General features: G+C 41.2%; 1 protein-coding gene across 1 annotated transcript in view; it reads right to left on the reverse strand.

The window, feature by feature from the left end:
* Nucleotides 1–12,280, reverse strand: part of DGKI (diacylglycerol kinase iota) — a 504,567-nt gene that overhangs the window by 14,548 nt on the left and 477,739 nt on the right. The gene's annotated exons all lie outside the window — the stretch shown is intronic.

Raw genomic sequence — 12,280 nt, forward strand, 5'->3', positions numbered from 1 at the left:
TGACACTAAAAAACCAAAAAAGACTTGAAGCTAGATTTGCACTGTGTCTGTCTAAATGTGTCTTGGTATGTCTCTGTCTCTGGGTAATATTTTTGAGGTTAATTTGTATATGAGCTCTATTTATTTGGCTTAAAAAAGATAAGCGCTTACAAATCAAGTAATTCTAAATTAAACAATAAATCCCAGGTTCATGTGAACTGGGAAATATTCAATGTTAAATACCTGATATTAACGTTTGTTTGTTGACCTATTTAATATAGACATGTCTTAGAGTAATTAACGTTAAATAAAATATTTTCATTGTACCTAGGTTTAATATAAGTTAAATATTTTATCTGTTACAAGTTTGTTAACAAGGAAATTACCTTAAGTGAAAAAAAAACTTCTAAAAAATGTAAATGAGATATGAGCTTTTATATAAACTCTATCAAAAATAATTATTCTTTAGAAATATCCGTCTAAAATAGTTCTCTCCAGATTGGCGTAACTTAAAATCTGACCAAATGTTCTAAACCCTTTTAATTGATTTTTTTGATAAAACTTCCTAAATAGAATTCTTTTGAAGTTCTTTTGATCTCTAGCTAACTTTGGGATGCTTCAGAGGGCCCCTGGAACATCCCAAAGAGAGATATTAAACTGTGTTTATTTGGTTGGTTAAATTACATGGAAAAGATTATCAAATGAGTAATAAATCCGCTCGTGTTATAATGTATGGTAAAATAACTAATACAGATATCCTAGAAATTATATGGAGTTTTTAACATTCTGATATGTCCTGGTATTTTAATGGAAAACCTGATGACTTCACAAAAGTTAACAAAAGGACTGAATGAACCAGCAAATATGCTTTTAACTTTTATGGTTTCTATCAGAAAAATTATGGGTTTGAATCTTATGTTTTCAGGGAGTAGGGAAAATCTTCCTCTCAAACTAATTATGACAATACTTTGGTAAAATTAAGTGTTATAAACAAAACAATTATATTTTCTATCTGACTCCTCCAAAAATTGGAAGTTCTTAGGTTTCCAGTAAGTTTATCAAATGAGTTAAGAAGGTTATCTCATGGGTACAAAAATCTCAAGAAATTTTTGAGACCTTAAAAAGGGAAGAATTCACCCAGATTTATTAGGCAAAATCTGTGATAAGCCTTTGGTGTGAGTTTCCCAGCCCTGTTTTATTTTAAAAGTTCAGTCTGAGCCTCTAAATGTTTCAGCAAAATAAAAAGCCTATAATCAATTATGGTTATAAAAATCATCAGACCAAAATTAGTGAGAACAGATCTATTTTGCAAACAAACTAGCCTTAATTTGGTTATATTTAATAAAAATAAGGGTAACTTTAAGGAGAAAAAGATATTTCAAAATGTTAATACCAGCTTGTTAATGGAGGTCTGCATCTAGTAAGACTCATCTCTTAGGTAGTTCTTTGCTGTTATGTGATATTAATGTAAAATTTAATTGAATTCTTGAAGAACACCCTAAGTTTGTGTCTGAAGCTTATCTCAGTAATCTATCTTTGGATGAAGATCAGATGCCTCATGACCTGCAACCAGGACTGGAAAAAGACATAATTTAAGGGACTGTCCCCAACATGTATGAAAGGACTTTTTTATCAGAAAAACTACACTACACCAGGATGAGAAGATGATGACATCAGAGGTAGACAGCTTCCCCAAGATGCTGGACCTGATTCGTATGATCATTTATGTTTTCTTCACTTCTTAGACCTTTGCATATAAATCAAATGCTTTTCTATCATAGGCCTGATCCTATGCTAGTTTTAAAAATCAATCTAATTGTTGGGTTTGTGGCCAATTACCTGTGTCTAGTTCTGGGTTACCTTGGTAAATTTCTCTACTACCAGACTCTAACTGGTTGGCCCTGAGAAAATTTACTTAAAAAATTATAGTCATATTCAGGTCACTGTGCAGATGACCTGAGATATACTAGGCTACATCTAATGGAAGTTCTTAACATAAGTCTTACTTGTGACTTTACTAATACTGCTGGCTATGTTATTTGTATTTCACCTGTTTTACAAAATTGCTGTTTCTTACACTGTCAAATATATGTGTGAGGCCTCTAATAGAATAATATATAGTCCCATATGAGACTGATGATGGTAACAGTGTAACTCTAGATATGGCAAGAAGCAACAAGCGGGAATATTTTCCTGGACCGAGAAGCTAGTAAGACAGGTGGTCCAGAGAATTTCGGATACTGTTTTATGGCCTAGTCCAGTAACAGCACATTGAGTGGCCTGTCAACAGAATCTTTGCCAAATCTGAGAATGGACACTCTCAGCACCATGGGATAAAATGGTCATGAAATGCCCCTCTCAAAATCATGGTCAAGTTTATGAGCAAAAAGGGGCTCTGCCAACTGAAGACTGACACTTGCCATCTACATCTGCAAAGATTAAATCATGGCCACTACAACTGCCGACTTTCAACGCCCCTGAAAGGAGTTCAGGGTGAAAATCAGAAATGAGGCACTCTGTGCTCTGGAAAAAACTGGCAGAACAGGCCTTCAGATAGTTAGATCTTTTCAGGAGAAGATTTTATGAATCCCAATTCTTGCAACTTCTCGTACCTAGAGAAACACTGACGTCATTAATGGTGAAATCTGCTTTGGCTATTAAGGAAAAGTTTACAATTAAAAGTCAAAATAGAGTAGCTGTGGTTCAGATATCCTGGGAAATAACTAGGTGATGCTATGGGTGTACTTCCAGATTAGACCTTGTATTGCTAAACACTTGAGTTTTCTGAGTCGTGTCAGGCTTGGATGCCACCATTTTCAAAACAATGTCTGCTGGAAGCTACTAACCTTACTTTTTATAAAACTAGGCAACTGGCTACATGGCTACAAGTCTCCCTGAAGTGCCAGGTCCAGACTGGGTTTCAGGCCTATTCTTCTAAAAAGAAATGAGATTTATTTTGTCTACTAAATTCCAGTTATCACTCCTCCAACTACTTCTAATTGAGTCTGTTACACCAAAGTGGCAGACCAAGGGATTAGGATTGTAATCATACAGGACTCAGATCTAGAACTTGGAACTCAGAAATACTTCCAATTCAGTGTCTATACTCCAAGCTGTGGCAGTCCTATGCCCCATTTTGACAGGAAGTTATCACAGTCATAGTTGCCTAGTTCCCCCAAAATTAAAACTGAGCGGGACTCTGTGGGGCTCTGGGGTACAGATCGGTTCTGTGTTCTCCATTTCTTATCTGTAGGATATAGACTTTATTCAGCCTCCTTGACCTTTCCTGAACTCCAAATCATGGTTTCAAATAATTGCTGATCAGGGAAGGGAAGGGATACAAAAACAGAAACAATCAAAGGTTGGTACAGCCTCCAGAGTCCTGGTTCCTACTCAAAGAAATATGCTTAACAATGTCTTTGAGCCCCCACCCAGGTGGAAGATGGTAACTTCAGACTGAACACAAGATTCATGGAGCACAGCTCTGCTGCCTCACCACCAACCCACGAGAAGGGGTCACAAAGCCTGCAACCCTCACCCCAAATGTTGCCTTCTGTTTCTGGGGACCAGAGATGACCATCCTGTTAGGTCTCCTGTTTGGCCCTTGTCTATTTCATCTCTGAGATGGGCCAACTAAATTATTGTTACTATAAGGGTAGAAGCTTGTTTCAGGTGTGGAAAACCCCAACTTAGATCAGGTAAAGAGAGACTTCTGCTCTGCTAGGCAGTCCTACGTCCATGCACAGCAGGAAGAAGTTACAGAAGAAAGAGACCTCTGCCCCAATTCCCAAGAAGTATCTTGAGTATGAAGTCTCTCAGGGGGCCTAGGTGCTGCGTTAGGGGAAAAACGTTGTTTTTATGTGAATCACTCGGGGGTAGTCAGGGAGTCCCTGGCCAAGATAAGAGAAGGGCTGAATCAGAAAAAAAGAGAAAGAGAAATGTCTCAAAATTGGTTTGAATCCTGGTTCAGTTCATCTCCCTGGCTCACGACCCTCATACCTTCTCTGGCTGGGCCCCTGATCATTTTACTCTTGCTATTCACCTTCAGACCGTGTCTACTAAACAAGCTGATAAACTTTATCAAAGGCCGCATCAACATGGTGCAGCTTAGGGTGCTGAGGTCCCAATATGCAGCCCTACTAAACCCACCCCCAGTAAAAGACAATATAAAGCTAACCACAGACCCATGATTGGGTCTGTCTTGGATCCTTGAGAAGGGGGGAATGAAGAGCCTAAGCTACTCCATCTTATAAAAGAGCTCCATTTTGCAAAGGTACCGGGCAAACAGACTTAGACTTTGGATATTGCCTAAACCTGCCCCGCTATGCACGAGCCAATCAGCCCTTAGGTTAAACCTCCTGACTTTAAGTTCAAGAATTTGTGATTTACCTTGGAAGTAACGATTTACCGTGGAAGTAAAAAAAAAAAACAATCAGAAATCCACACACAATCCTATAGAAGAGGGTAACCAATCAGTAGTCCTTCAGCCTGAACACCCCCTTTGTTACCCTTTCACCTGAATATTCTCTATATAAGCAGTGTAACCCAAAACTTGGGGCTCCTCTCCTTAGCCGCTGCATCAGTAACGGTGGGAGCCCCAGCTCGAGCTTGATAATAAAAACTCTCTTGCTTTTGCATCGGATACCGGCTCCCTGGTGGTCATTGAGAGATTTCACGACTTGGGCATAACACAGGGAGGCCTGGTGTGCTGCGATTTATGGGGTCGCAAAGAGTCGGACATGACTGAGCGACTGAACTGAGCTGAACTGAGGGGGTCTCATCTCATTTCCTCAGCACTGTCACCTGGTGCTCTCAGAGCTGCAACCACAGTGGGTCCGCGGACTCCGGGGTCCATGCCTCCGTGCAGTGTGAGGATGATAAAGCAGTTTCATCTGGGCTAAAAAAGTGAGACAAAGAAAAGAAGCTTGTTCCTCAAACTCCTGACAAGAATCACTATAAATGAAGCCAAGCCAGCAGGATTCCAGAGCTGATCCTCTTATCTGGGAGTCAGGCATGCCTGGAGCTGTTTATCGTCTCCTCCTTCCTCTCCAATCCTCCGTCCTTGACAGAGGTGCTGATACTAAAACAAGATGTATCTTTTTGCTCTTAATTAATACCCAAAGAAACTTCAATTAAAGGTTTTAGAAAGATGGACTCTGGAAAGATGGACTTAACTGACAGCAAGAAGATTTAGGAGAAGAAAGGACAGAGGATGAATGCCAGGTGGAGTCTGAGACAGAACTGGGCTTTCCCTCCCTATGTGTGTCTCCAGTGACCTAATGGGAGCTATTTTTAATAGTGTATCAAGCTATCACTGCTATGTGGAATCTAAAACGTGACACAAACGTACCTATCCATAAAACAGACTGAATCAGGGACACAGAGAATAAACTGGCGGTTGCCAAGGAGGAGACCGCTGGGAGAGGGGTGAATTGGGAGTTTGGATTAGCAGATGCAAACTGACCGATACAGAATGGATAAACAACAAGGTCCTACTGTGTAGCACAGGGACTGTGTTCAGTATACTATGAGAGGCCATAATGGGAAAGAATATGAAATAATATGTGTGTGTATACAGGTACATAAAACTGAGTCACTTTGTTGTATAGCAGTAATTAACACAACACTGTGAATCAACTATACTTCGATTCAAAGATAAAAAGGAATTTTGTACATGAGTAGAATTACATTTTGCAAACAATAAAAACTACGTTTTCTTAGAACAAAACCAGTGCGTCATGCTGTCTAATAGTGCCCTGTGTAGATTCGTAGCATAAGCGTAAGATTTGGAGGTGGGAGCACGTCCAGAAAAACAAAAACCATTAACAAAGACCACAAGTATATTCCCTGGAAAGAAAAAAATACATGTGAAAAGTAGCAACTGTGATCTTTGGAAAAGTTAATTTCAGCCTCAGCCATAGGTAAAGAACAGGAGAAAGAGAAAATAAGGATGGAATTCCTTCAAACAGATCAATGGGGGAACATTTGGGTTTGGGCTTTGTTTGTCATGTGTACATATGTTCTGATTGTGGATACTGTGCATCTCCCCTAAGGAACTGGAAGGAATGCCATTAAATTATCAGCAGAGAATTCCTGATTGTTCCCTGAAGAGAAGTCTTGGCTTTCTGTCTCCCCAGGGTTTACTAAAACACCTACAGTTCAGCCCCCAGCTGACTTGCACCAGGAAGCAACTACTGAATCTCTATTGAGGGGATATAGGTACAGATTTCTCCATGAACGTTTCAGAAGGTGATCGCCCTTCCATAGATGCCAGTTATCAGTAGAATCCTGTATATGATATTCATTTCAAACTACCCTGAACTGTGGTTGTTTATCCATGCTTTATTTCTCTTACTGAGTTTTAGGAATACGCACAGCAGAGACCATATCTTATATTATGGATGAGCTTTTGCAAGTCATCCAGCTTTACTACACTTCAGTTTTACCACCTGTCAAGTAGAGATAAGAGAACTTACCTTGTGGGCTTGTTGTAAGAATCAAATACATAAATACACATAAAGCACTCAGAACAATAAAGATGAGCAGTGATTATTACAATAATATTTCTTTTAAAAGTGTATGGGACAGACTTTTTGAATGAATGAATAACATTTCAAAATCCACTTGGATCCTGGCCAATATCACACTTTTTTTCCTAAGAGAGAAAGATCCTTGGAACATGGATTTAAAAAAAAAAAAAAAAAAGCTATGTTATCTGAGAAATGGTCTGAAAAATAAAGGGGAAAGAAAAATATATTGTGGGCAGAAACACATTAGTTTTCGGATGTGGGGCAGGGAATTCAAAAGAGAAGCAAAACTTCACAAATTTCCCAACGTTGAAAAAGTGACAGCGTGGTAAGTAGTCAAACCTTCCAAACTTCAAATCGACTGCCCAGTCAGTGCTCATCCCAGAGGCTCTTCCAGGAACCCATGCAATTGTATCATCACCATTGCGCTTGTATTATATATGATGTGTCTTTTGTCACATGCATCCTTTAATTTGCTTCCCACACCGAGCCATCCAAATCCCCTTTGCTGTCCCCCCACCTCCCCGTGGCCTCTCTCCCTCTGGACCTCATTTCCCATTAGTCTCCCTGACGCTGCCAGCAGACCATTCCAAATCCTCCTGAGCGCCGACAAAAGCTGCACAGATGTGGGGAGAGCCGGCACTGGGAACTCTCAACAGCACCATCATCCTGTCCCAGCGGGACGGGGGTCGTTTCTCCTGGGGACCAGAGGCAGAGATGGGGGTGGGTGGAAAAAAAAGAGAAAAGAAAGACTGAAGGCAGAAAAAGAGGGAAGACAAAGTAAGCCATTGAAATCAGAAAGGAAATGCATGAGTGAGATTTCTATCAGGAAACACAGTAGGGGGCAGAGGGGGGTAGGCGCTGGGAGAATAAAAACAAAAGAGCAAAATGTGCCCGGTGGTTAAAAACTGAGACGCCACAAAAGTCTCTGGGAGGGTACAACGAGGGAGGAGGGAGTGGGCAAAAATGTGGTTGAAAGGAGTTGAAAAGCAGGAACCGCTGGGGGGTGGGGGGCTCTCCTCTGGAATCCCTCCCGTCCTCCTCTCTCCACCGGGTCCTTGTGGTATTCTTAGGCTCTCTCTCCCACCTCCATTCTCTTTTCAACCCTCCCATTGCCCAAATTCCAGTTTTTCATAAAGGGAAGCAGCGTGTTGTGTATTTAAGAGAAGACATCCCAAAGAAGATGAGGGACGAGAAAAATTCAAGCCTCCTGTGGCTTTTGAGAAATAACCACAGGTCCCATGGCCCCCCAGCCCGTGTTTAAAAGAGCCCTGAGAAGAGAAATTCATGGCTGAATGTGGTGCCTGGGAGAATGACTAAGCTCTCACGACTCCCATTCAAGAGGCATCCTGTCTGCGGACCCCCACCATCAATAAGACATGAAGAAGAGGGTGAAGCAGAGAGGAGAGAGGTGTTCCCTGGAGTAAGGATGCAGGAGGCAAACAAGTCCCATCAGTCATGCTCCTTGAAAAGGGCCCACTGATTTCTTAGGACCCTTGTCTTGAAAGGCATCCTGACAGGCAGGTCTTTGAACAGTCTTTAGGATTTATATACTATAAAGCCAAGGAAGGACCTGAATCAAGTTTAAAACACAAAAATTAAAAAACTACAATTTCAAGAGGTTTGCAGCAACTCAGATGGCAAGAAGGGGTGTCTCTTGATCTTTGCCACAGTATAAAATCTGCATGGATTTATTCTTTTATTTATGTGAATTCAAACTGATCAGATCCATCGACCGTAAATCTAACGTTAACTTATCAATACGATGCCATAGTTTGGTAGACATCTCTGAACCCCAGCCTTACAGAGGCATCTCAGCAAAGGCTATTTTTCATCAAATCAGGGGAATTTCAGAGTCAGCATCATTATTAATCAGGCAAGACTATTTGCTGAGCAGAGACCACACTAAGAAGATGATTATAAAGTAGAGAAAGTGTCATGTTTTCTGGGTATGTGTCCCTGACTTCAAACACACCACAAAGGGCTTGCTGCAATTTAAGAGAGATGACTAGTTCTGCAAAGACAGTTTTCAGTTCTAAATGTGCAAGTTGATAAAATCATATCAGCAACTAAAGATATTAAGACAAATGATAACAACAGAAATGGTTGAACCAAAGTGCTCAGCTCTTAAACAACATGGAGAATTAGGCTGACAATGTCGGTAGATTTCACATCCATGCTCCTCAACAACTAGAAATAATGAAGTTGATGTTATGAATGAAACTGACCATCAATTCAGTCAACCTGAATTGACTATCAGGTTGATAAATACTAATTTTAATAAAAATCAGCTACAGATCCATTTTTATTATTTGACTGTGGTACTAAAAGGTTAAAAATAGCCACCCATCAATATACAGTGATCTTTGGACTGTAGATCATAGTAAGATTTTATTTTCAGACAGAAGAGATAGGTTTGGCTGCATGATCTTCAGAGTCATATATCTATCGGCCATTTAGAGACCCATGAGGCAGATGCAGTGACCGTGAGAACTGCCCGTGAGCAAAGCGGAGGTGATTACAAGAATATCGTGTTTTCTCCTTAGTGTAAATATTAAAGTGACTAATTCACAAAAGTTAACCAAAAAATGAGAAAAATAAGCTTCTCCCTTCCCCAAGTTACTAACAAATTCTTCCTGCACGACTCACTCTTTGCGAAATCTCTCTCTATACTGCATGATTCACTCTTGGGATCCAAGAGAAAGGAGTCTGGTGTTGGAATGTCAGGCTTTGGTGCAAGCACTGAGACATGCCAGTTGGATTTCATGGCAGGAAAAGCGTGTGCACTGATCTACAGTTTGGTTAGAAACTCCAAGCCCTGGGAGCCCGAGTTAGAGGGGCCGTCTTATTTAAGGCAGTGGAAAGAGAAGTGGGTGGTGGAGGTTGTGAAAATCCACAGTGTTTGAGCAATACCATCTCAAGCCTCCTCATTCAAGCCCCTGGGGAGACTCAGCTGAAAAGAGGATTTCTGGTTTTTAGTGTAAGCATGTTCCCAATATTGCATGGGACATACTTATGCTAAAAAAATGTTCTCGTGTCTTATATTTTTATTTGCTAAATCTTGAAGCCCTAGCTTAGGACCCTACACCAAGGGAAGATATAAAAGCTGAGTACCAGGGAATTCCAAGTGAGTCAGTAGTTCAGGATATTGAGAAGATCACCATTTTCAGCTGAAGAAGACAGAGAGTAAGGGAGGAGGCAGATTAAACACGTCCATTAATTATGGAGCAGAGAGGTCTATTTCTCCAGCCCTGGAGCTGGGGCTGCCTCCATGACCCGCTTTAGCTGACAATGCCACAGAGATGAGGCAGACTTCTCCAGCCCAGCCTCTGAATGTCTGGAAGTTTCCATCCTCACCCTCCTGAAACCTGGGGATCATCGTGCTGTGAAAAAGCCTGGGATGAAAGCCCAGGTGTCCCAGCCACCCCAGCTGACAGCCAAGAACACGTGAGAATCCATCTTAAATACAGACTCAGTCAAAACTGCAGTTCCCTGCAGCCTGACAGGTAAGACCAAGTGAGATACCAGCAGATCACTGATGGAGAAAGGATCCCAGAACCAGGGAGGGGAATTCCTGTTCTTCAGGAGAGGTAGAGCGGGGAGGAGAGAGAATTTTTAAGAGGTCTCATCACTCTAATAGAGAGCCAGTATCTCACCAACCCTAGAGAGGTACTCGGGTACCGAGCAGATTAAGGTGTGAGGGCAAGCACCCAACTTTGTGGGTAAAAGCCAAACAGGAGGGAAGAATTGAGAATAATCAAGATGACAGCCACCAGGAGAACTTGAACCTGAGCTTAAAGCAAACAAGGTGAGGGCATATATCTAAGGCTCACCTTCACTTTGTCCAGGGGAAATTCTGAGATCTTTTCTATTAAGAGAAAAATACCCATGGAAGCTTTGTGACCTTTATGCACTATCTATGGGGCTGGGTTCTAATATTTGGTTCTGCCTGTCACCAGCTTTTGGAAGAGTCACTACAGAAAAACACCTATAGTTTGTGTGTGTGTGCCAAAGACAAATAGAATTTATGCCACCATTGTCTATTCAAGTCATTGTTTAAAGAGGCATGCTGTAATTGCTGGAGGCTGAATGGGGAGTGGGAGACAGAATATACACACCCCTGACACAGCGCCAGGAATAGATGTAGGCTTTCTGGGGCAGACAGGCTCGGGACAATCCAATCTAGCCTACTGGGGCGGGGGGGTGGAGGAGGGGAGGGGAAAGCCTGTAATGGTGACCATCCTACTTGAATACCCTTTCCTCTTCCTAAACCACTCTTTCTGCCATAATTCAGGCCAAGGGTTCAGGCAAACTCTCCATGGTGAGAACGTATTGAAGACAAAAGCAAGGCGAGTTTAATGGGACTGAGAGTCTAATCCTTTACAAGGTCCTTGTAGAGATTAAATGATAGGATGTGTTCATTCTAAGCATGTGGCATACAACCAGTGCTTGAGAAATGGCAGCTCTGTTTGTCACTTTACAATAGGACTTAAGAGTCCTACATACAACTGCTTTCAATTTAACGATGCATATGATTATATTTTTTATCCTGCAATTGCTTGATAACAGAGACTATATTTTATTTGTGTGTGTGCTGGTTTATGACAGATAGTTCCTGTGAAGCACCCCACAAATATTCAATGAATGAATGAATGAGTAAATAGAATAAGACATGTTTGCTGAACTGAATAAAAAGAGGAAGAAGAAGGAATGTAAATCCATACATAGAAAACAAATTTATGGTTACCCAAGGGGAAAAGGAAGGGGAGGGATAAATTGGGAGTTTGGAATTAACAGATACACCCGACTGTATAGAAAATAAACAGCAAGGACCTACTATATAGCACAGGGAACTATATTCACTATCTTGTAATAATCTGTAATGGGAAAAGAATCTGGAAAAGATTAAATATATGTATAACTTCTCAGCGGCTCAGCAGTAAAGAATTCGCCTGCAATGCAGGAGACATGGGTTCAATTCCTGGGTTGGGAGGATCCCCTGGAGGCGGAAATGGCAACCCACTCCAGTATTCTTGCCAGGAAAATCCCATGGAGAGAGGAGCCCTGAGGGCTACAGTCCATAGGGTTGCAAAGAGTTGGACAAAACTGAGCAACTGAACATACATGTCCTTAACTGAATCACTTTGCTGTACAGCTGAAACTGACACCCTGTAAATCAACTATACTTCAGTTTTTTAAAAAAGGGAACGTGACTGTGTACTAAAGGGAACGTGACTGCGTACTAAAGGGAATATGACTGTGTACTAAAATGCTTACTATTTACAGCCTAAATGTGGATACAATGAGGGTGGCCATCGGCTCAGTGCTAGGGCTCACAGAAAACAGGATCTCTATATACCTGAATTCAGCAGAGCCAGAGATTCCTCAAAAACAGCCAAGCCAGGGAGAGTTTGCCCGCTTCTATGCTATTTTTCAGTCCTAGAAACACTATAAACATGGGAAGCAGAAAGTATGGTCAAGATTTGATACTCCTCTGACATGTCTGTGCCTCTGAAGGGCTATTAGAGGTAGATGCTGAGGTCACCATTTAACACCAGATTACAAACCCCATTAGGAGGCTGTCCAGTGGGTGAACATGGCCTGCCACAGGAGACACGGCAGTACCAGGTATTTTTGAAGAGAATAAAAGGTGACTTGAGTTGAAAAGGTGAATGAGATTCAAATAGAAAAAAAAAGGGGAAACTAGAAAGATGGAAATAAATATGTGCATTACTCCTCAGAATGATCAGCTATAAACATGGATTAGGTACCTA

This window comes from Budorcas taxicolor, chromosome 4 (assembly GCF_023091745.1).
Source record: "Budorcas taxicolor isolate Tak-1 chromosome 4, Takin1.1, whole genome shotgun sequence".
In the NCBI taxonomy this organism is placed as follows: Eukaryota; Metazoa; Chordata; class Mammalia; order Artiodactyla; family Bovidae; genus Budorcas; species Budorcas taxicolor.